Below are 24,199 nucleotides of genomic sequence, written 5' to 3'. Positions count from 1 at the left end.
GAGTTTCAAGTGCTGAAGTGTCAGTGGAGAATTTTGAGTCCTCCAAGAAATGGCCCATTTAAAACCAGGTACAGCGATAGCCAAGAAGCTGTCTGGAAATGCGGAACCACTGAGTTAAACAAAGAAATCTGATTCTAAAACAGGCTGTGCTGAAGAACCTTGCCTACCAATTAGAAACACTAACTATTTTTCTTGACTGTGTCCCAGCCCTTACTTCACAACTTGTGTGACTTCACAAACATTCTACCAGGGTTCCATGTTTTGGGAGTCTGTTCCCTGTCAACCTGCCATGCCATTCTTCTCCAAGAGCCTATTTATCTGGGGAAGGAGCAACATTATTCCTATTACTGGCTCTGCATAGGAACGACCTCTTTTTCTCTTTCCACCACTCCTACCCTATTAGTGGTTTCTTGATCTTGTCCCTTGTTCTCCAAACCCCAGCTAAAGTGCCTAATCCAACCTCCTGCCATCTGCATATATGCCTGTGTGTCCTTCATCAGTAGCACCCATCAGCCAACTACTGTCCAGTTCAGGCCACTTGCCCATCACTAGCATTATTGGATGGAGTAATTAATGACTACTCCTTGGGCCCCATAAGATGGATGTGACTTCCCCTCATCAAAGAGAATTAGAGCTTAGAAGCACAGCTTTTCAATTGTTTGTTTGATTTCAAAATTTATGACCTTTCTCTTAGATTACAGAACTAGTGCACCTGTAGCCTGATAAAAGCATAAAAAGGTGTTCAAAATACTGAACTGGAAGGATGCTTTGAAACACATTTGGTGACTCTCATTGGGCCACAGCTCAGACAAAGAGGATGACATCTCATTGCTCTGGGATAAAGCCCACCTGAGGGACCAGCCCAGGTGGTGAACCAGCTGGGTAAGGCTATGTCCTTGTTGATCTACCCTTGCCTTTGGATCCAGGACAAGCAGAATTCCAAACCAGGATTCCAATTTCCCATAGCCACCTCATTGTATATTTTCCATGTTCCCCTCAAGACAGCCTTTAATAGTTGCACGTGGGGATGGCTGCCGAGAAGAGAGGAAGCAACAAACACGAATTCCTATTTATAGTTTGGACAAGAAGAACATTTACTAGGACCTTCCCTGATAAGCAGTAGTCCTTTAAAAGAGGAGAAATCCTTAGCATTGTTGTATGGAGAACACTTGCTGTCCTGCCCAATACTTCTGATTCCATCCAAGCTAAGCTCCTCACTTTCTTTACTTGTAGATTGAATTCCATCTTCCAGATTCAATCTTTAAGTCAGAGGCTTTTGACCTGGGCTTCTGAAATTCTATAAATTCCTTGGACTTGTATGTCTGTGCCTTTGTATGTCCATTTTTTAAAGGAAGTTCAATGGATTTCATTAGATTTTTTAAGGGTGTTCATGATCCAAAACGTTAGATCTTCATCTTAGTTGATTTGTGGCCAAGTGGTGTTATCGACAAAGATGTGAGACATGAGGACATTTTAGGCCAAGTTCATCTTTGCAGTCTTAGAAGATCCTGGCCAAAGGCTGCTAATTGAAGTTAGATATTAATTCACGAGCCCCAGGACTATGACTTGTGAGAAAAACCATGAGAAGACAATCATATGAAAGAATGGTTTTCAGAATGTGTATCACAGTAGCTAGGATTCCATGGGATGTCTCAGGATTTTCTGTAGGAAGTGACCAGGAGGTGGGGCTCCATATCTAGCTGCAAGCCCATTAATTCCTGTGTTATATGTTGCAGTTATGATTGAATCCAACTTTTAAATTTTTATGAGAAAAATAAGGTATGAGGCTTTCTTTCGGAGTTTGAAAGTTACTGCTCAAGGATGTCACAACTCCTTTTTTACCACTGATTCTCAGGATCTGGTGGTTGGGACAACATAACTTCACCAGGACGTGATGCACCCAGACGCAGAATTAATTAATAAATACTATTACCAGTATATACACCACCTCCAGTTGCATTAGTAGATAAATTTTACTAACTCTCATATTAACTGCAGCCAATTGGAGGAGGATGCCTAGGAGACATTTTTGAGAAGGATTCTGAGCCAGGCTGGTTCAGCAGGAAATAGGACTATTAATAATTAAAGATGTCTGCCATGGTCCCAAGGAAGGTGTTATGTATTTGAGACTCCTATCCTGAGTTATCTGGGGGAGAATAGCTAGCCTGCGCCTGTACCACACAAAATATAATTTTCAACATGGTTATTTTGTCTCCATGGAAATGGAGACTTCAACTCAACCATTTTTATCGATTTGATAAGCTATAAACTCTAAAGACTCCACCCCTCCCACTTCTTCCTCTGCTTCTTTTTCAGGCTTGACCTTGGACCCACAGTTGCCAACTGTATTGGTAAGTGTTAAAAAACAATTTGAAGGGAGAAACACCCTGACTTCCAGTTCTGTACAGATAGGAGTACTAGCTCATAGAAAGGGAGTTATGTGGCCCAAATTCCCAAATTACTTATTAACTCTTACTCAACCTTCCAGTGTGAGCTCTAGGGAAGCTACTCATGGCTTCCCCAGCTGTTGGATGATTTCACTGCATAGTCATCTTTTCTTTCCATAACTCTTATTTCAGTTTATAAAATGTGTGCATGTGTGTGTGTGTGTGTGTGTGTGTGTGTGTGTGTATAATTATGCGATTAAATTCTCTCTCCCACTAGTCTGTGAGTTCCAAGAAAGTCTGTTTTTGCTCACCACTTTATTCTGAGGTTCTTGCATAAAATAAATCTGTCACACTTATTTTACCCTAAGATGTGTTACTGCTACTACTTGCTAAAATTGAATCTTATGAAGTGAAAAGACAGACAACAGAAGGGGAAAAGATGACAAAAGAGACAGGAAAATAAAAGCAATTGTTTCATGTGAGAACCTTAACTACCCCCTAGAGCACGTTGCCCTTAAGATCAGGAAAGATTGCTCTGGAACACAGCTGAAAGAGAATGAGCTACTCCATTTTAAAACCAGCACTGAACATCCAGTTTTGTTGTTTCTCCTAGGAGAACTCCCACCTGCAACTTTGACCTTTGGTTGGCACCAGGCTAGTTGTTTATACCTCGAGGTTTCCTGATAGTCCCTACGATTTCCTCTGAGCCACCTAAATGTGCTTCAGATTTTTCCAGTCTAACATTTCCTTATCCCTTTGCCCAGTGTCATTCTGTTGGAGTTATGGAATGGGAGGCTTGAAGTCAGGTTGATGAAGACGTAAGAAATACCAAGAGCGTAGTATCCCAGATGCCAAAAGAAGATGTATTTTAAGAAGGAAAGAGTCCTGCAAACATAACAATGGTGGACATTTTGCTGAAAGAGACAAAAAGAATAAACAACTAAAATTAAATAAATAACATACAGTCAGATGGTGATAAGGGCTATGAAGAAAATGAAACCTGTTTGGGGAAAGAGAATGATGGGAGAAAAGAATGGTGATATTTTTAATCATGCAGTCAGGAAGGCTCTCTTTGAAGGGGTGATATCTGAGCAGAGACCTGGATTATGTTAAGGAGTGAGAGAAAAGCATTCTACACTGAGGGAATAGCTGTGTAAAGGCTCAGATGTTTCGAGGAACATCAAGAAGGTAAGCGTGGCTCAAGTGGAAGGAATCAGGGAGAAAGAGGTAGGAGAGTTTTGCAGGGGCCAGATAATGAACAATAATGGATTTTATTCCAAATGGGAACCAAAGAGAAACTGACCACAAGGATAGTACAGACAAAGCAGGAAGCCTGGTTAAGAGGCTAGGATGGGAGTCCAAACATGGCATGACAGTCATTTGTTCCAAAAAGGATAGAAGCAGTGACAGCAGTGAGAACCAGTCAAATTCAAGATATATTAGGAAGGCTGACCCAACAGCACTTGCTAATGGATTGGGTGTGAAGGGTGGGGGAAAGAGATAAATCTTTTATGATTCTTAGTTTGAAGACCTGAGCAAAATCTTATGCTACTTATTCAGTTGGAGAAGCTTGGGGCAGGACTTGTTTGGGGTAGGGATATAAAAAATTCTATTTTGGACATGTTAAGTTTGGGATGCCTATTAGATATCCACGTGGAAACTTAAAATAACTAGTTACATATACAAGTCTGAATCTCAGGAGGGAAGTTGTAGCTGAAGAATATAAACTCGAGCCTAATGAATGTATTGTAAACTATGGCCCAGAAGAAGGTTAGCTAGGAAAAGTATGTAAATAGAAGAAAAAAGAGGGCTAAGGCCTGAAACAGAAAGCAGGCCAACATCTAGAGGTCGGATGGGGGAAGAGTAGCTAGTAGAGGGGAAGGAGCAATGAGGTTACAGATACCAAGAGAGTGGTGTCTCAGGTACTGAAAGAAAAAAGTTCCAGGAACAGAATCATCAACAGTGCCAAATACTGCTGAAAGCACAAGAAGCAAGTGGGTGGGAGACAGTGTGGAGAACTGACCATTGGTCTGAAAAGTTGGAAGCCAGTGGGTTCCCTTAACAAGAGCAGTTTCTGTGGAATACTATGGTAGGGGTGAAAATCCCTAGTATTGAAGTGGCTTCAAAATATTAAGGATATATTGTGTATACATAAGTCATCCCAGGGATTTTACTAAAGAAAAGCAAAGAAATGGGCTAGAATTGGGTGTGGGATCAAGGGAGGGTTTGGTTTATTTAAGACAGAGGGAATTAACTTGAAGCCTGTGGGAATAATCTCGCTGAGAATGATAAAATAATGATGCAGGAGAGAGGAGATAACAGTTGCTGGAGAAGGGATGGGACCAGAGGCCTTCCAGGAGGACAGAGCTCATCATTGTAACAGGAGGGAAGTTGACGTACAAGCATATGTAAAGGTTGGTCAATTTGGTGATGGGAAGATGAGGTCATTCTCCTCTGAATGCTTCTAGTTTCTCATTGAAATCGTAAGTGAAGTCACCAGCTGATAGTGAAGAATGGGAAGGTAGAGTTGACAGTTTGATGACAGAGGAGATGATATAAACTTGCCTTCTTGGAGAGGAGGAAAGCAAATACCCCAGGGAAATGCAGGAGGCCTCATTAAGATCATTTTCTCTACTTCCTTCCATTACTCATGGACAATCCTGGACACGGACCACCCACTTCTTTTAAAAACATGACTGTTAAAGAAAATCTATTGAATTATTATTCAAAACTGAGATGTGCTTTTTGTGACCAGGGACCTCAATTTACTCACTTGTACCATATGCATTGAAAACTTGCTTCTTCCTACCATATGGAAAGGTAGACTGCTAATATGAATAATAAATGTGAAATCCTTTGAAAGGAAAATTGTATTCTATGTGTCCAAGGCAGAGATGGGACAAACCAAATACCCTATCTGCAGGGAGAACATCCTTCTCTTTTTGAGTGGAAGTGACTAGAGATGTGAAGTGGACAAAACAAAACAATCCCTTTGGTATTAACACCAGTGCATTAAATTTTTATTTTTCATATTTTTAATTTCACACTTAGAGAAGTTTCACTAATGAGGCATGCCACAACTCGATTCCCAGATGGTGACATTAATGTTAAAAAGAAGATGCACCTGAAACAATTTAAAGAACTCCAGAAAGACCAGATTAAACCCATGCGCTATGTTTTATCAGCCTTTTGGGGCTCCCAAAGAGTTGTAATGCAGCAGAACTACATCAAGTTTAGTTCAAATCAAAATACATTTTTAACACATAGGACCATTCAACCTAGTAAGTCTGAAGTACAGAGGGCAATGTGATTAATACTTTTACATTCTTTTACTTGGGTTTAGTTTTGGTGGGTTGAAATAAACCAGTATCCATTATATCAATGGAGATATGTGAAAATGTAGTCTTTAGAAGAACTCTGCCTGATTTTAAAAAAAAAAAAACCAGATATGATATTCTTCTGTTAGGAAATAAAGAACAACTTGAGGTAAGGAGCAATCACGAAGATGGTGGGTAAAAGCAAAGGCCCATAAATGTGTGCTGAGTTACTTGTAAATGTTTTATTTGTCTGATCCCTCTGTAACTTAGCAGTGCTGTATGAGGAAATGGCCAGAATTCCTATAAGTTATTTTACACACTCACAGAGCCTGAAGTTAGTAAATCCTACAGTCCCCTTGGCAAACTCTCCATGTTCTCCCTTTGGAAATACAATAAACTTGTTTATTCCATTTGTCAGTTTTCCATTTCCAAGCTTCTTCATTGAATTTGTTATCTTCTTTTTGTAACCAAGCTGTCCCAAGCACTGTGTGGCCACAGTTACAAAGAGAAATTAAGGATATAAGTAATAATAAAGAATAATAGTTTGTATAACACAAGGTTTTGTTCATTGTAAATGGGATGAGGCAGTTATTTCAGCTTTAAACCACACTGCATAATACTAAATATGTCTTCCAAGTTGACTTTAAGAAATGAAGTGTGTTTTCTCCATCTCTGTGACAAGATAGAGTTTTTCCTCTGCACTAAGTGTTACACATTCCAGTGCTGGGATGTGAAGGTTTGAGAGACGATGGACTTAACAAGTCACTGAGGCTGAAAAGCCCTTCAGACTCAATTCTCTTGCCCTCCTAGGTCTGCCTGAGAAATAATGACCATGTGAACAGCAATTAGGACAGGTGAGAGTAGCACAGGGGAGCCAGACTTCCTTTATTCTCCTTACATCTAGAGAAACCATGAGTGGGCCAGCCATGGTAGTGGTGACAGTCACTGAAGAATTTTTCTTCAGTAAGCAATGAGGATATCACTAGAAAGACCAAAACATCTGTGTTTCAGTGACAGTCATAGGAATGGAACTTCCAAGCTCTCCTGTTCTCTCAATGGGACAAGAATAAGTAGACAGGTCCATAGGACTGTAGAAAACTCCGAGGGAGCATTTTGGAGTTATCACTGGAAGAGGAACCTTGGGAAAGAGGTGGGATATTCTCGTATGGGTAGCCTTGGTGCTTAAATGCTATATACTTCAAGGTGATATAAGATATATCAGTTGCATTTGTTACCTTAGAAACACAGGGAAAATAAGTTCCTTCCTTAAAGAATCAGTAACTGTTTCATAAGTAAATTCTCCCTAACGTTTGTAATACATCAGAAAAGAAGTAGCCCAACCTCCTGAATTATGGTATTAAACAGATTTCCCTCATTCCTCTTATGGAAAAACACAATTCTTTGCACATCACGATCACTCAACCTTTTTGAACTGAATTAAATAGTGCTGAGTTTTTAAAGAAATTGTTGAAATACGTTGCTTATTCCTAATTAATCATCTCTTCAGTGTTAAAAAAATCAGTCGTCTGGTCTGATGAGGATCTTCTTGGCTAAGTCTTGTAATTCCCTACGAAAACACTTTTTTTTGGTGTTAAAGTTAATCTGTACACTTAAATTTATATACAATCCTGAATTCAAAATACTTAATAGATTCATTAAATGTATATATTTTCTCAATTATAGAATTGAAATACACAAATTAGAAAATCTTTGGATTATTTCCAAAAGATAATAATTAATGTGGGTTCAGCATTTTAGGAAGTGTTTTCACATACATGATCTCATTTGTTATTCATTACAACCTCATGAGTTGAGAATTTCCCTATTTGATAAATAAGTTAACAAAGGCTCCAAGAAGATAATTAACTTCAACATCAGTAAGAGGCTAAGATGCGAGTCCTCTGTATCCAAATTCCATGTCTTTCTCACCATAATGCATAGTCTGACATAACATAGTACTGTAACTGTGTCACAAAATAGAACATAAATCTCCTTCTTGAAATCCCAGGATTTACCCATTAGTCTACCCAATTTGATTTTAAGCTAGCATAAATCCTTTCTTTACATTCCTCTTAATGATTGATCTTACTTTGCAGTCGATAAGGATCTCTATAGTTGATAGCTGGTAGGATATCTCCCCTGCCATATTCCTCTGGGCTCCTAGCCACATGTTTACACATTGTGTCCCTACCCCACTGGTGATAGCTGATTGGCCAGAGGTAAATAGCTTCTCCAAGTTGAGCAGCTCAGATTTCTTCTGACACAAATTTGGAATGAGGACCATGAAAGAAATAATCAGTGTCTGCTTTACTCAACTTAATTCATGTATATTCTGAACCATAGAGTGACCAATTCCCTCCTTCTGAACTTGAGGAAGAAAGAAGCACATATGTGAAGAGAAAGAGAAAGGATAAATTCTTGACCTTGAATTTCATGAACTACCCCTTATCCTCAAAATAAATCCCTTTTTTCACTTAATCTAGAGCCAGTAGGATTTTTTACTATTTACAACCAACATCCCAAATAATGTATCTGATAATCTACTAAACTCATCTTAATCACTTCATCCCCAACTTTTGAGCAGACTTCCAAAGCTCATTTAGATACATGATTAAGGGTAGGCAATAAAAACTAAAAGTTACTATAAATTGTGAGATTTTTTTCATTAAAAATATATTTTTCAATAAATATATTTGTAGTAAAGAATTTAACCTTGCCCAAAAAAGAATCTGGCCTTTGCCCTTGGTTCCTCAGAGGAAATCTCTAGGCCCTTGGAATGTCATGCCTGATACAGTGTCTTTGTTTGCCTTGGGGCCCTGAGTCGCTCTGGATAGTCTAACAATGTGACTCAGAGTGGGGGCTGGCTGCATTAGTTAGTAACAATGTATTTAGAATGGGGGCTTTAGGTCATGTGGTATCAGTTGACCTTTGGAGAGACTGAAGACAGAGATCAGCCAGCTGGGCAATCAGTCATGCTTACATTACAATATAATGTAATGCTTACATTACAATATAAATGCTGGACATCAATATCAGGGGGGCAGCACTCGTTGGCAATATTCAATGCTGATTGTCATACATTGACACCAGGCAAGTAATGCTGTCCTGCTTCCATGGGGAGAGGACAACTGGAAGCTCCATGTTTGGTACACTCCTGGACTCTGTCCCATGTGTCTCTCCCTTTGGCTGATTTTAATGTATATCTTTTCCCTGTAATAAACCATAACCATGAGCATAACAGCTTTTAGTGAGTTCTGTGAGCCCTTCTAGTGAATTATCAAACCTGAGGGTAGTTTTGGGAACCCCTTAAACCTGCAATTGGTGTCATAAATGATGGTGGCCTTGTGTGTACTCTTCCCTCTAACTTCACAGTTGACTTAGCTTTCAAGATGAATGGTCTTGTTTTGCTTTTATTTTATTAGAGAAAGCAAGCCCTTTTCTAACAGTTATTTTAAAGAATACAAATAGTTTTCAACTCAATCAGAGGGATCCAGATCCACAAATAGTTTGAATCTTATACATGCTGTTTAAATTGACATAACTGTGTTCACTTTATTTATTACATTTCTCTTTGGCCTCTTTGACCGTGATATTGTTGAGATGAGAAACTGGGTCTTCTTCCTCATTATATTTCCAGTTCCTAGCATAATACAGATATATAGGTGGCACTTAGAAATGTCAAATGGCAAATGGATGGGTGTATGGATGAATAGGTGGATAGAAGGATGGAGAGGTGGATATATGGATATATGGATGGATGGTTGGTTGGGTTAATATTACAATTTTTCAGTTACAGTGAGATGTGCAATTGCCTAGTGAAATTCCTGTGAGTGAGGATCAGAATGAACACATTCCTGTTCTACTCACCCCCAACCTTACCTGTGTCTAGATAGCAAGGTCTATACACAAGGTTAGTAGGGAGTATTAGGGAAAGGCTTCCCTATATCTCTAAATTTTCCCAGGCTCAGAACCAACCTGAATAGTGTGAGAAAAGGAAAAGTTCAAACCAAAACCATTCAATGAACACCAGCCCCTGACATGGTCACAAACAGATAACGCAGTCCTGGACTTCCAGGCAAATGTCTAGGTCAGCATTAAAAAAGTTTTGTGTTGGTTTTTTAAACCTGATATTTAGCTGTTTTCATTGTTACTTCTACTAATACCTTCTATTAATTGTCCTACAATGTGCTTAATATTCTATAGGTTCTTATTTACTCCTCATTTCTACCTACTGGGTTCAATATTATTAGCACCATTTTACAGATGAATAAACTGAAGCTTGGGGAGATTATATTACATGTGCCAGGCCAATAACTGCAAGTGATACAGCCTCACTGTGAAAATAACTCTAAAGTTCATGTTATTTCCACTATACCATATCATTTGGCCTCTTCCTTTTCGTGTGTGTTTAGCACATTTAGCCACATGCAAGAAACTGCTAGAAATTATGAGCAACAATAAAATAAATAAGGTCCTGTCAAAAAGGAGCATATGATCCAACATAGGAGAGAAGGAGCGTGCACGTCGGATGGTCCAAAGCAGACAATGAAGCAGGCTGACAAGCAGGAGAAAGCACCACAGTGATCCAGAAATGATCCCTGGTTAGCGTGGCCAGAGAAAAGTTCCTGAAGGGGACAGTATCTAAACTTGTGCTTGAAGAAGCAGGTTTCATAGAAATAAATTTGGGGTATTCCAGGCAGAAAAAACACAATGAAGAAAATCAGGGTAGAACAAAGCATATTAGGGCATACCAAGTAGACCAGTTTGTACAAAGTACACAGTGTATATTTTGAATCAGCTATCTCTCTCTCAATAGTTATATACACTTGGTTACATCTTTTCACTTCCTGGAGCTAAAGTTTTCTCATTTATAAAACCATAAAAATAACACCGAGCTCACTGTTTGTTGTTCTGGTTGAATAAAGGAACAAGAGTGGTACAAACACAATAAATACATATTATTTTTTGTTGGTGGTGTAGACCTAGAATTTCTCAACTGCAGCCAGTTCTGTCCCCAGCTCTGAAATTTGTGGACATGTATGTTGTTGCCACAATGCTTGGAAGATTCTCCTGGCATTTAATGGATGGGCTCAATGAGGCTAAATGTTCTGTAATTCTTGGGACATTATGATATAACAAAGAATGTTCCTTCCTTTGGGCCAATATTGTTTGCATTGAGAAATACGGGAAAGAATAATAAAAGAAAAGGTTGAAGTAAGATGATTTTATATCACTGTAAGCTTTGAATACATAGTTCACTATGATAGACAAGGACGAGCCCATGAACTTCTTAAGCAGGAATTAACAACATCAATGCTTTCAGAAGATTAACATAGGAGGGACTCACAGGATAAACCAGAAGTAGGAGAGACTGGTGAGAATGTTATAAATTGGCAGGTGTCCACCAATGCCTCAGCATGAAGCTCTAGAGGCTTGATAAGTGTGTCATAGGGTCTTCTCAAACCCCCAAGATGCTTGTGGCAGATTAGAAAGGAAGCACTTCTTTTGACACCTTTATGTAAATTACAAAAAAAAAGGCTCCCCTTCCTCCAGGTGGACACTGCCCTGTGCCGGGATACATGACTTGAATTTTAGCCCCTTTATCTCTTGAGAGAGTCACCTTTTTCAGTGGTGCTGATGGTACAAGAAGGGATGAAAAGGAAGGGTCAAATTCCAGAAGGATCACAAAGGAAGAGGTACAGAAATGGGTAACTGATTGTAGCTGGGGAAAAAAAAGAGAAAGAGCCAGAGCTGATTCCTCTGTGAAGCCTGGAGAAATTTACAATGGTGATGCCATCATTAGAAAGACGTAGGTCAGAAAATGTTTGGGAGGTGAGATTATAAATTTAGTTTTCGACATTTTGAGATGAAGGTGCCTTCTGGACAACAAAAAAGAAATGCTTAAGGCCACTGACTACAACAGAGCAAGAAGACTGGGACTGAAGAGGACCGCAGTAGGGAGGTCAACTGCTATAACAAATGAGCACACAAATTTCTAGTGACTCAAACACAATACAAGTTATTTTTGTTATTGTTGTCCATAAAACTGTCCAAGGTCAATATTCCTGGGCAGGAAAAATCTCTCTTCCATATGGTAAATCAGGAACCTGGGTATCTTCCATCTTTGGCTTTGTTTTTCTCCTGGGATCCTTCATTATCATCTGTATCCATCCCACTAAAGGGAAAAGGAGAGGGTAGGGGAGGCACACCCACCTCTTAAGAACCTTGGCCCAGAAGTGACACATATATTACTTCAGCTCACATTCTGTTAATGACTCACGTGGCCACATCTAACTGCAAGGGAGGCTAGGAAGTGTAATCTATCATGTGTTCAGGAAAACAGGACTCATTTTGTGAACAGCCCACAGTCTCTGCCCCAGGGGAGACCTAGCCCTCCTCTCTTTAAGTAAAAGTTCTATGAAGGCAGAGACAATGTTGGTTTTCTCCACTCTGTCTCCATCACCTTGTATAATACATTGCCTGACACCTAACAAGTGTGCAACTTTTGTCAAATAAACGTATAGCTGAAACTATGGGTGTGGATAACATTTCAAAAAGAGAAATTATATAAAAGAAAGAAGAAAGATAGAGGATATTTTAATAGCAAAAATTATTTTGTATAGTTATTGCTGTTGCTACCATTTGTGGAGGACCTGTTAATACCTAACCTTCACAACAACCTTGCAAGATTGTAGATTCTATTCACCACATTTTAAATATGAGGGAAACTGTACCTCGAAAATGTACACCACTAGAAAAGTTCAGAGCCAGCATTTAGCCCCCAGGTCTTCTGATTCCTCATTCCAAAATCTTTCTAGAACACCAGGTTCCATTTAGTGGGGGGAAGGATGTGAAACCTTGACTATTGTGTTGCACCCTAGAAGGAGAGAGATGTTTGGGGAAAACATGGAGCTATCGCAAAGGTAAGTCAGGTGACTTGGCAGATTTCGCTTTCTTGGGTTACTCTGGGACATTTTCAGAGCTGCTTGGGAAATCATGAGCCACTCCATATATAACCAGTATTGAATGTCATGCTTTGTTGCTTCATTCAGCAAGCCTTCCCAAGAGAACTCCCAGCTGTTGCTGCCGACCTTAACTTGGCCGCTATGTTGTGGTAACTTTGGCTTTCCTGTTTCTAAGACTTTTACCACGTGATGGCTTATTACTTGTCTACCTTCTTCAGCAGCCACCTCTGCTGATGTCACATAAATGCCACCTGCCCCTCAACAATAAGGAAAACAAGTGCCTCATCAACTAAGGTTCTTTCCCAGCCTTCTAAGTTTCACTAAGTGAGAATTCTAGGAAACTTCCTATTGATTTTATCTTCTAGAAGTTCCTTGAACCTCTCCACTTTCCTTCTCTTCACAACTTCTGCTAGCAGCTCTCCCCTGAACCATTTTAATAGGTTTCTATCTGGTCTTCCTTTATCTGTTCTTATCTCCCTTGTAATTTATCCTCCACAATACAGCAAGAGTGATTTTTTTTTAAATGTTCATATGGTCTTGTCACCTTTTTGCTAAAATACTTCAAGAACTTTTGCTAAAATACTTTAAGAACTTTCTTTGGCCTTAGTATAAAGATCAAAATCCTTAGCAAGGTTTTAGACCTTGCAAGATTCAGACCTACCTATCTCATGGGATAATTCCTTTCTTAACTTCTGTGCCCTGGACACACTGGCCTTTTTTTGGGTTCTCACACATGCTGTGCTTTCTTCCCATCTTAGGACCATCACTCACGCTGTCCCTCCTTGCTCCTTACCTAGCTGTCTCCTATTCATTCTTTGTATCACAGTTCAACAATTACCTCTTCACAAGGTTGTTCCCTATTGCTTAGTTAAGTCAGGTCTCTCAAGGCACCGTATTTTTTTCCTTTACAATATAGATCACAATCTGTAATAATAGAATGGGGTGTTTGTGTGTGTGTGTGTGTGTGTGTGTGTGTGTGTGATTATTGGGTTAATGTCTATTTCCTCAACTATTTTATCACCAATACTAGCACAATGCCAGTTGGCACTTAACAGGAATTTGTTGAACGAGGAAATGAATAATTTTGTCATTTTAAAAAACAGAATGTGTTTTTCTGGGGAACAGTCTACACCATGTAAAACCCTTGGAAAAGGACTTTCAAATTTGAATCATTGTGTCGTATTGTTCCTCGTTTGTAACTCAGGGAGTAATTTTATTTTAAATAAAAAGATTCTGTGGTTGAAAAGTCAATAAATTAGTATGAATCACAGCAGGAACAACAAAAATTAAACTTCACAGTATTGGTGACATTCTCTTCTGAGTATAAATTTGTACTATTCATATAACATTTATTAGTAAAAAGGTGATCCTTTAATGTGCTTTTCTGCTCATCTAGATTTACAATACTTAAAAGTCTTTGTTCTTCAAGTTTTATTTTTCCTTTAAGAATTTTCAATCCAAAAGTTTAGTAAATGAAGTATATATACAGCTCATGAACATATTTTAAGACTTTTGGGAAATACTCAAAACAAAAGCTATTTTCAGGATTAGGAAATAGCTTGTCTGAATATTGCCAAGTGAATTTGGAATAACCCTTCTGTGGGATGCAATGAAAAAGCAAGGCAGGAACTTCAACATTCTCAGTTCAAGGTTACAAGGAAATGCGAACAAAAAGTGTTTCTCATCCTGTTAACACTCAGACACACAGAACATAAAAACGGTGTCTTCTTTCGTTTAAAAAAAATTTTAAACACACAGGGAAACTTTGACCTTTTGCCTTTTAGCTTCTCTGGGAGAGACTCAAATAGATTTTGATCTCTTTTTCTCCTTCTCAACTTCTTACTGTGTATTTAATGACCCTTGGCTACCTGGGCATCCCACTGTATACATATGAAGTGAGTTGGCACTGGGAGAGAAAAGCAAGCAGCCAGATGCTGTGTGTATAATGGGTAACGATGCTGTTATGTCAGGGCTTCCCTCTTGGCTGCCAGCTGAAGGAGAAAAGAAAATGCTTCATTCATAACACGTTACATATAAATGCCTTTTCTAAAAACGGGCAAAGAGAGATGGGTGCTGGCAGAGTCAGGCCAAATAGTTACTCAAGGCAACAGAAAATTCTTAGAGAGGGATGACTACAGCTCTTAAGCGCTAGGAACCTTATTCTGAAGGGTCTATGTCTTGAATCAAATGTTTTTCTCTGTAATTAAGAACTTCAGAGCCCCAAGGACTATTTTGTTTATATGAAAACTACTAACTACTGTAAGGGTGTTACACATAAAATAAGTGTATTATATAAATAAAATAAAGATTTTAAATAAAATTCAAGTGTTTTTAGGGAGTGATCGCATGCAGAAATAACTTACTTTACAAACTGAACCGAAGACTCAAGGGGAATTTCAGGTTAAACCCAACATGGTGGGGCCAGCGCCCCTACTGGCGAGGTGAGGCACTGCACACTCCAATGCCCGCCTACATTAAGTACATTTGCCAGGAACTGGGCACTAAAGGCTGTCCGGCTCTTTGACCAAGGCTTCCCCATTAATGTACTTGGGCAAACTTCCTCCTAGAAGAATACATCTCAGTTTTTAGAAAAGAACCTTACAGAGTATACAATCCAGCTCATTCATTTTACAGGTAAAACATTAGAACGTAGAACTAGACACGGGGAAAATACATTTATTCAGTATGCTATTAAATATTATAACATGTATTCACTATGCTACTAAATACAAATAAATCTATTTATTCAGTATGCTATTAAATATAGAAATAAATACATTTATTCCATGCACTAATAATTTTGTAAATTGAAAAATAATATGTTAAAGAGGCTGAAAGAAAGCTGAGTAAGTAATTTTTTTGAGGAAATCTAATGAAGTTCTACTTACAATTCACAAAGAATGAATACTGTATACAGCAGGAGAGGCCAGCTATGATAAGACAAAGCTAATTAAAAACTAATTACATTCTCAAATTAGCCAAGAAACTACAGCAGCTCTTACTTCAGAAGCAGTGTCTCTTTCCTAAATTTAGCTTCTTTGGAAGTAGGAATAGTCTAAAATCTTCAATCATGAGAAAACCAAAGCACAGGTTCCTGAGATCACACAGCTACATGAGTGGCAAAATCAGGACTCAGGCCATTTTAAGGCACGAAAAATCCAGATCTTCATTTAAGATACAGCCTCTGTCCTGTATGTTGGTCCCTCAAATCCCATTCTTCTATAATGTTTTCCTTCTTTGAAAGTGATCATAGTATCCTCTATTTTCTCATGTTTGTATAGTACTTTGTATATATCTGTTTCTACTTTTAAGGATTTATTAGCATTTCATTGGTTGAATCATTAATTTTTTATTACTAAATATATAGGTAAATTAAAGACTATATTGGTTTGGATAAGCTAAACTGCTGTAACAAATAGGAAATTTTTAGTGAATTAAAAGCAATTGAAATGTATTTCTCACTCATGCAACAGCTCAGGGCTGGTAACCATGGTGGTGGGTCTCTCTCCTCAACCTACTGTGTGGCTTTTCTATCCTCTGTGGATGCAGCATCACCTTCACCTAGCTGGCAGAAGCCGAAGGAGAGCCTAAAGGACCCACACACACACTTCTGAAAAGTCCTAGCCCAGATGTGCACAAGTCACTTCCGCTCCAAGCCAAGGGAGAAAGAGAGGTGAATTCTGGGTGCTTGCTTGCCTACTGTCCTTTCACTAAAGCAGAGGACGGACTGGCCATTGGTAGCTAGCTACAATCTTTGCCACAGTCACTCTCTCAAATCCATCACTTAGGGCTTAAGTCTTAAGTAATGGGGGAGAAGGAATCAAATCTACAGCTTTTATTCCTCGGATTTCTTCAATTTGTCTATAATATATTGAGGGTCCAATCTGAGCTAACTACCATAATAATAAATCCCTAACTTCTCAGAGCCTATATCCACTAACAAAGAACACAAAGCTGTGTACAATTAAATATAAGCTTCACAAATAAGATTTAAAAAATCAAAGACATACTCGAAGTCAAACTGAAATTAACTTTCAATATTACCCAAGCACAAAACTTCTACTTATTTTTTCAAATTAATCAGTCAGTAAGTTAAAACACATGCTCTGAACACAGACTTTGCTCAGGGTCCCATCTTCAGCCATGCTCTGAATATAAACAAATACAATATTTGCATCCTGAACTTAAAGAGTTCCCTCTGTAGTCGGAGAATTAAAATATAAGACAGTATATAATTTCTTTCTCAATTTTAAAATCTGCAGTGCTACTGTTACACGTCTAAGCTAAAGACACTTCCTTATTATATATAAAGCCTGTCTTTCTTATTGGTTTTTGTTTTGTTTTCTTTTGGATGGTTTTTATGCTTAAAGAGTTTCCTATCAAATATTTCAGGTATATGTGATTCATTCTTTGTCTCCTCTATCACCAGTTCTCATTGTAGACAAAGCAAGAAGCGCCACAGTCTTGGTCTAATTACAGCTTAGCCAAATGAGTACATACTGAACAGTGTCAGCCCAAATCAACAGGCCACCCACCACGAGAGTGAAAAAGAAGACACTGGTTCCTCCCACAGAGAACTGGAAGAGCTTTCGATGGAAACAGGAGATAACTGTGTTTTGTCATTGGCAAGTGCAAATAGTGCCTAGCACAGCGACCCATAGGCCATAATATTTAACAAATATTCCTGAAAGCATGATAGTAAAAAGAAAAACAGTGGTTAGACGGAGGTATGGCACAGTATCTTCCTCCACACTCCCTCCCCATATTCCTGAAGGAGTAATTCTAGGAAGAACCTAGTGGAGAAAAAAATACAGTTGCTTATGGATATGTGACTGGGCTTTTTGAACTAAGATTTAAAATACTTTTAAATTAAAAGGTTGTGAAACTCTTAAGCTTCAAAATAATAAAACATAATACGTCTTTTCTACTCCATCCTAACACTCTAGTTTTTCACTTAGCAAAATTCCTACTTAGTTTTTAAGTACTGGTTTAAATTTTGCCAATTGGAAGCAAATAAAAACTTGCGGATGTGCTCTAGATAAGTGATTCTCAAATGGGAGTTGGTAGGAGAATATCAGCATCTCAGCGAGATAGTGGAGCTAGGAATGTATGGCTTGGAAAACGTCCCCAAACTGACTCTACAACTCCCCCACCCTCATCCTCATTCAGAGCTACCTCTTGAGTTGTTACTTAATAATTTAAGAATGAACTGCTGTCATAGATGTAGAAGACTGAAACAAATGGCTGTGAATGAAAACAATGGCCCTTGGAATGTAAATCGGTGCAGCCACTATGAAAAATATTAAGAACAGAAGTTCCTCAAAATATTAAAAATAGAACTATCATATCATCCAGCAACTCCACTCCTGGGTATACAGAGCTTCCTTGACTCACAACAGGGTTATGCCCTGAAAAACCCATTGTAAATTGAAAATATCCTAAGTAGAAAATGAATTTAATAAACCCAACCTGCTAAACATCATACCTTAAACATGCTCAGAACACTTACATTAGCTGACGGTTGGGCAAAAGTTATCTACAACAGAGCCCATTTTACAATGAAGTGTTGCATATCTCATGTAATTTAGTGGATACTGGTACTGAAAGTGAAGAACTGAATGGTTGTATGGGCAGAGAATCGTTGTGAGTACGATTGCCCTCATAGTCGCACGACTGACTGTACTCTGTGGTTGCTGCCACTGCTCAGCATCACAAGAGAGTGTCACTCTGCACATGGCTAGCTGCGTGTCTTCTTTGAAAAGATCAAAATTCAAATGCGAATCACTTTCACACCGTCATAAAGTTGAAAAGTCTTAAGTGAAACCATTGTAAATCGGGGACCTTCTATATAGCCAAAGGAAATCAAATCACCATCTCCAAGAGATATCTGCATCCCATGTTCATTGCAGTGTTATCTACAATAGTCAAGACATGAAAACTACCTAAGTGTTCACTGACACATGAGTGGATAAAGAAAATGGATATATATGTGTGTGTGTATATATATATGTATATATACAGATATATATACACACAATGCAGCCATAAAAAAGAAGGAAATCCTGCTATTTAGGACACCATGGATGGACCTTGAGAGCATTAGACTAAGTGAAATAAGCCAAACAGAGATAGACAGACACTGTATAATCTCACTTATATGTGGAATCTTAAAAAAAAAAACTGAACTCATAGAAACAGAGAGCAGATTGGTGGTTGCCAGAGGTGGAGGGTGAAAGGTGGGGGAAATGGGTGAAGGTGGTCAAAAGGTACAAACTCAGTTATAAGATAAATAAGTCCTGGGGATGTAATGTACAGTCTGGTAACTGTAGTTAACAATGCTCTGTTGCATATTTGAAAGTTGTTAAGAGAGTAGTAGTAGGATCAATAACCATATTTTTTACTTAGGAATAAAACCCATTTTTAATTTCAGAAGTGACTTTAAATTGTTTGTGATTATTTTTTAACATAAGTTCATTGATTACTACCAACTTTTTCTAAGCCTTCAAAATCTACTTGCTGCCCTGGTGTTTCAAAGTTAACTTATATTTCTATTATTTTTTTTATGTAAAAAGCAGGACTCTCTCCAGAGTTTAAGATAAACAGCAGACTCACATTTTTTGGTAGTCAAGTACCACTTGTCTCTATGCCTGATACCCACAACATAAAAATTAGTGATTGCAATGATATTAGCCAATGTCTTAAGAATATCATTAATTCAATGGATGATGCTGAGAGTAATGATATTCCAAGATAATAAATTATAGAAGGAGGCATTAAGCCAAATACTGAACAAATAACCAATTTTTAACTGTCTAATATATACAGAGGTTTTAATGAATGACTAGGTCATCTTTGTAGGAACCCATCTCAATTGTTAAATAATATCCAATAAACTCCTTCCTTATTCAGTTTGGCCTTGTAAATGTTTATTTGTATAAATCTAAAGTAAGCCAAAGTGCAAGAATATACAATGGGGAAAAATCAGTTTCTCTAATAAAAGGTATTGAGAAAACTGGATAGCTACAAGCAAAAGAATGAAACTGGACCACTTTCTTACACTGTATACAAAAATTAACTTAAAATGGATTAAAGACTTAAATGCAAGACCTGAAACCATAAAACTCCTAGAAGAAAACAGGCGGTATGTTCTTTGACATCAGTCTTAGCAATACTTTTTCAGATATGTCTCCTCAGGCAAGGGAGACAAAAGCAAAAATAAGTAAATGGGACTTACTCAAACTAAAAACTTTTGTACAGGAAAAGCAACCATCAACAAAATGAAAAGGTAACCTAAAATGAAATGAAAAGGCAGCTAAAATTTCATGGCTGGTCATTTCAATTATTCCCCTGAATATATTCTTAAACTTTTCATCCTCCTATGCTTTGTTAGATTTGCTAGGACAACTTCCAACTATGGTTAAGTGTATCTTTCCAACATTTCAAACCACCCCACCTCCAGCTGAACATAGATGGAGAAAAATACACAATTATGTCAAATCTCCAACAGCTCTTTACCCATCCTCACTCTCAGTGGGTGACCTTGGTTACTGTTTTAATGAGAAAAATAGAAGTAATCAGAAGTTCCACAAGCTGTCACTCCAACTGTGTATTTCCATCATATATCCACATACTTTTTTCTATCCTGTTTCTATAAATGAACTGTATGAGGTCCTATCAAAGCTCAACATCCCCATTTGTGTACCATATCCCATCCCTTCTCAACTATTAAATGTGGTCTCTCCAGCAATTCTCCCCTCTCTCTTCTGCCTCATCAATTGTTTCCCTCCATTTTGGATTATTCCCATCAGCATATCAATAAGCTGTTATTTCACCCAACGTTTTAGAATTAGAAACATTTTTGACCCTTTTTCCCTTTCCAGAAACATTTCACCCAACATTTAGAATTAGAAAACATTTTTGACCCTTTTTCCCTTTCCAGCTATCATTTCTCTTCTCCTCATTATAGGAAAGCTCTTTGAAAGAATTACCTACACTTGCTATCTTACTTTTCTCCTACCATTCTCTCTTGAACCCGTCTCATTCGAGCTTTCCTCCCCACTTAAACTGCACCTTTCGGGGTCATCAGTGACCTCCACATTGCTGCATTCCAAGGTCAATTCTCTGTCCTCACCCCCACTTGACTTACAAGCACAGTAGGACACAGATGATCATCCTTGAAGGACTTTTTTCACTTTGCTTCCAGGACACCACACCTCTTGGTCTTTCTCCTATTTTACTGATTGCTCCCTCTCAGTCTCATTTGTTAGTTGTGGACTACTCCAGAGTTCAGTTCCTGGACTTCTTATCTTTTCACTCCCTTGGTAATTTTGTTCAGTCCCAGACTGATGACTCCCAAATGTGTATCCTGAGTCTATACCTCTTCCTTGAACTCTAGCCCCTTATATCCAACTGGCAATTTGAGAGTTCCACTTGGATGTCTAATAGGCATCTCAAAAATCTTATGTACCAAAACTGAACTCCTGGTTACTCCATACACATCCAAAACTTACAACTCTAGCAAGTGTCCCCATCTTAGTTATTGCCAACTACATTTGTATTAGTCAGGCTAAGCTGGGTTATGCTGCAGTAATAAGCAACCTGAACATTTTGCTGGCTTCCAACAACAAAGGTTTATTTCTTGATACATATCCTCTGTGTGTATCCTGCAGTTATAATGCACAATGGCTTTGCTCTAGGAGCCAAACCGACAGAGTGTGCTTTAGCTGGAACATTGCTGGTTTTGTGAAGAAGGAAAAATGATGTGGCAAACCAAGTGCTGGCTCTTAAACCATCTATCTACTTATTATGGGTCAAGCAAGTCACATGGCCTCCCAATTTCAATAGGACAGAGATGTATTATTCTCCCACGGGAAGAGACTCTACATTTAAAGAAACTGAAATATTTGGTAAACAGTGAAACAATCTACCCCACCAGTCCTCCAGTTACTCCAGCTGAAACTCTGGCTACTCTCTTTTTCTCAAATCCAATCCATCAATAAATCAACAAATTTATAAACCACTTAGTGCTAGTATCCTTGCTCAAACCACCATCTATCGATTCCTTACTGGTCTTCCCTGCAAGACCAGTAAGAGACAGAGAACAGGGACTTCCCTGGTGGAACAGTGGTTAAAAATCTGCCTGCCAATGCAGGGGACACAGGTTCGAGCCCCAGTCCGGGAAGATCCCATATGCCGCAGAGCAATGAAGCCCGTGCACCACAACTGCTGAGCCCACGTGCCACAACTACTGAAGCCTGTGCACCTAGAGCCCGTGTTCTGCAACAAGAGAAGCCACTGCAATGAGAAGCCCGCGCACCGCAACGAAGAGTAGCCCCCGCTTGCCACAACTAGAGAAAGCCCGTGCACGCACAGCAAAAAAGACCTGATGCAGCCAAATAAATAAATAAATAAATAAATAAATAAATAAAATACACAACAGAAAAAAAAAATAGAGAGCGAGAACAATGACTGGATTAGTTAATACTCAATAAACATTTATTTAATGAATAAATTAATGAGTGACACAAACCAGGGAAACTTTTGAAGAACTCCAGCAGGGTTTGATGTAATTTAAAGATGTGACAAAAACTATGGTAGACATTAATAAATATTGTGCAGTCACACAAACTCAAGTGGCTTGCCAAGTTATTTGTCTTGAGTTAGAGAAAATAAAAATAATCTAAGTGGAAAAATAAAATAAAAAACACCAAAAGTGTTATTTCTAAAACTATTTTATTAATGATCAAGGCAAAACAGTAAACTTGCTATTTGATTTAATACAGACTGCTTAATTTAAATCCAAATTTGAAAGTGTATATATTTTAATCCTTTATCTCTACCAAAGCAAAAAGGTAGTATACCATTTCATAAATAGCTGTACCATTCTTGGTAGAAATCAAAACTCATTTTACCTCTGACTCCAGATTAAAAGGAAAGTCTTTCAGCCAGAATAATTACCTGCTTTCTAGTCTGACTTTGCCCTCTAGTAGGGTTTCTCAACCTTGCCACTATTCACATTTGGGCATGAGTAATTCTTTGGTGTAGGAGGCTAACCTTCGTATTACAGGGTGTTGAGTGGTATCCCTGGCCTCTACGCACTAGATGCCAGTAGCACATCCCCAGTTGTGACAACAAAAAATGTCTCCAGACATTGCCAAATATTCCTGGGGGGAGGAGGGAGTTCATATCAGTCCCAGTTAGGAATCATTGCCATAGAGCTGTGACAAGACTATAAAGTTAGCACTCCTGTATGAACTCAAGCTGTAACCCATGAAATGCATTGTGGGATTATTATGGAAATATTATACCAAAGCAAGAAAGCAGATCTTACATGTATGATTTAAGGAAATTGAAAAGTCTTCCCTTGAAAAAAAGCATCCCTGATTTTTTTTTTCCATAGCATTACTTTGCTTTGGCATTTTAGAAAGAAGTTACCTGGAAAGTAAAAGTTATTATTAAGCCATTTTGGTCATAATGCTTTAATGACAGTCTGGGAACAGAGCTCAGGACCAAGAAAAAGACAAAAAAAAAAAAAAAGAAAAGCTTTAACAGGGAGAAAGAAAGGAAAGTCCACAACATGAGAAGAAGGAGTCTCTGCAGTAGGGAAACTTATTTATTTAAGGAAATACACAAGGTCTTTGTTAATGGTGAGAAATGGAGGATGAACCTCGGAGGGAAAATTCTATTTGTTGACAATATTTAGAATGGTTCTGCGCAGTAGTATCTACTTAGGAAAGGGTAAAACTGAAATAATCAATTTAAAATAGTATGAGAGTTTTGAACAATATTAAATAACAAATTTTACCATTCTTATGGTCTGTGCTAATACTTCAAGTTTAATAACTGAAAATGAAATTATTAAAAAGTAACTGGAACTCGGACATAAAAGCATTAGTCAAGTCTGAAATACTTCTTTTTTTTTAAACAGTACTCTTTTCTTTTTTTTTTTTTAATTTATTTTTTATTTTTGGCTGTGTTGGGTCTTCGTTTCTGTGAGGGCTTTCTCTAGTTGTGGCAAGTGGGGGCCACTCTTCATCGCGGTGCGCGGACCTCTAACTATCGCAGCCTCTCTTGTTGCGGAGCACAGGCTCCAGACGCGCAGGCTCAGTAGTTGTGGCTCACGGGCCTAGTTGCTCCGTGGCACGTGGGGTCTTCCCAGACCAGGGCTCGAACCCGTGTCCCCTGCATTAGCAGGCAGACTCTCAACCACTGCGCCACCAGGGAAGCCCCAGAAATACTTTTTTTGTGTGGTAGTTTTATTTTTTTAAATATCTTTATTGGAGTATAATTGCTTTACAATGGTGTTACTTTCTGCTGTATAACAGAGTGAATCAGCTATACATATACATACGTCCCCATGTCTCCTCCATCTTGCGTCTCCCTCCCACCCTCCCTATCCCAGCCCTCTAGGTGGACACAAAGCACTGAGCTGATCTCCCTGTGCTATGCGGCTGCTTCCCACTAGCTATCTATTTTACATTTGGTAGTGTATATATGTCCATGCCACTCTCTCACTTCATCCCAGCTTACC

The 24,199-nt window shown here is 38.5% G+C and overlaps 1 protein-coding gene across 13 annotated transcripts in view; it reads right to left on the bottom strand.

Moving 5' to 3' along the window:
• LOC309666900 (uncharacterized protein) overlaps positions 1–24,199 on the bottom strand; it is a 181,352-nt gene that overhangs the window by 63,942 nt on the left and 93,211 nt on the right. The gene's annotated exons all lie outside the window — the stretch shown is intronic.

This window comes from Balaenoptera physalus (genome assembly GCF_965194825.1).
Source record: "Balaenoptera physalus genome assembly, chromosome: 9".
NCBI classification, from domain to species: Eukaryota; Metazoa; Chordata; class Mammalia; order Artiodactyla; family Balaenopteridae; genus Balaenoptera; species Balaenoptera physalus.
This window is presented reverse-complemented; position numbering and strand designations above follow the sequence as displayed.